Here is a 1892-nt window from a genome sequence, read left to right on the forward strand (position 1 = left end):
TTACTGTATCCTCCCCCTACCCAATAAACTCTAATAGTCAGTCAACTAGCATTTGTTAAGTATCTACTATGTGCCAGGCACTGTGCTAAGCGTTAGGGATACAAAGACCAAAATCAAAACAAAACAAAAAACAGTCTTTGCTCTCAAAAACTCAGTCTAGTGGCAAAGTCTAATATCTCCCCATTCCCTACAAAATCAAATATAAACTTCTCTTATTTGGCTTTTAAAACCCTTCACAATCTGGCTTTAATATTACTGCTTGTCTTGCATTTGATGGTCCAGTTAAATTGAGCTACCTGCCGCCCCACACGTGCATGGTACTCCATTTCCCATATCTGTACTTTTGTGTCGGCTATCTCCCGTACTTGGAATGCACTCCCTCATCACATCTTCCTCTTTAAATACCTTGTTTCCTTCAAAACTTTGCTTGAGGACCACCTTCCATACAAAGTCTTCCCAGATCTGTGCCCCACTCCCACTCCCAGCTGTCTGTGGCTTCCCTCCCAATTTTTATCTAATCTATATTTTTGAATATATTCATTTATGCACATGCAATCTCCCTTATAAATTGTAAGCCTCTCAAAGGCAAGGAACTGTTTCTTATCTGTTTTCATATGCCCAGTGCTGGGCACATAGTAGGTGCTTAGTAAATGTTTGTGGATTGGTTGATTGAAACTAGGAACTATACTGCTATGATGTACTGCTGTCATCTGGGGTAAGTGTACCTCAACTGCTGAAGTATTTGTAACCCCTGAAGTGTCGAAACAGCAAAAAGGAAAGTCAGGAGATACTGACTTTGTGATCTGTATTAAAGAAATATTAGTGAGCCTCTCTGGATTCTTTTTGATGAATACATGTCCCTATTTGTGAGACATTTGCCAGAGACTAGCAGATGATGGGCTCTCATTTACTGCACAGAAGTGACTCATAACCCACTTACTTCTATAATTCTGACTACCTCAGTTTTGAAATGCTGAAGACTTTTGCATGTAGCCATAAAACCAAACAATAGAGTACGAGGGTGTTGTTCCCACTGAACCCCCTCAGTTTCCTCCTGTGGAAGATGAATAGGTTGGATTAGGTGGGTTTGAAGTTAGAGAGCTTGAGTTTCAATGCCACCTTGGCTGCTTACTACACATCTGATCTCGGGTGAGCTGCTTTACCTCTCTGCCTCAGTTTCTTTATCTGTAAAATGAAGGATTTGGACTAAAGGAAGTTTATACGTAATAGGGCAGCTGGGTGGAACAATAGATAGAGCCCTAGGCCTGGAGTCAGGAAGGCTCATCTCCTCGAGTTCAAATCTGGTCTCATACGCTCACCAGCTATGTGACCCTCGGTAAGTCGCTTCACCCTGTTTGCCTCAGTTTCCTCATCTGTAAAATGAGCTGGAGAAGAAAATGGTAAACCACTCCAGTATCTTTGTCAAGAAAACCCCAAATGGGGTCACGAAGAGTCAGACAACTGAAAATGACTGAAGAACAACAAAACGTATAAACTGTTTCTCTCTGTCCTGAGATGGGGTGTGAATGCCGACAGTTGGGGAAAAATTAGGGTAAAAGTTGTATAGTTTCATAGGATTTAGAATTTGAAGGGACACTAAAGACTTAGTCTAACCTTCTCATTTTACATATGAAGAAACTGAGGCCCAGAGAGACTTGCCCAAAGTCATAGAGTTAGTATTTAGAAGAACTTGGTTTTGAACCCAGGTCCTCTGACTCAAAACCCAAGTCCTCTGGAGCAAATCCCTAAATAGAAGTTGTAGCTCCAGAGAGAAGCAAGCCTAGGAAAGCCAACAAAACCGAAGCACAGATAAAATGGAGGGAATCCAAGGAATCACTAGTGCCAAATTGAATAATTTGGCTGACTCACTGTCCAGTGGGAAATCACAGAGA

The sequence above is a fragment of the Trichosurus vulpecula genome, chromosome 9 (genome assembly GCF_011100635.1).
Source record: "Trichosurus vulpecula isolate mTriVul1 chromosome 9, mTriVul1.pri, whole genome shotgun sequence".
NCBI classification, from domain to species: domain Eukaryota; kingdom Metazoa; phylum Chordata; class Mammalia; order Diprotodontia; family Phalangeridae; genus Trichosurus; species Trichosurus vulpecula.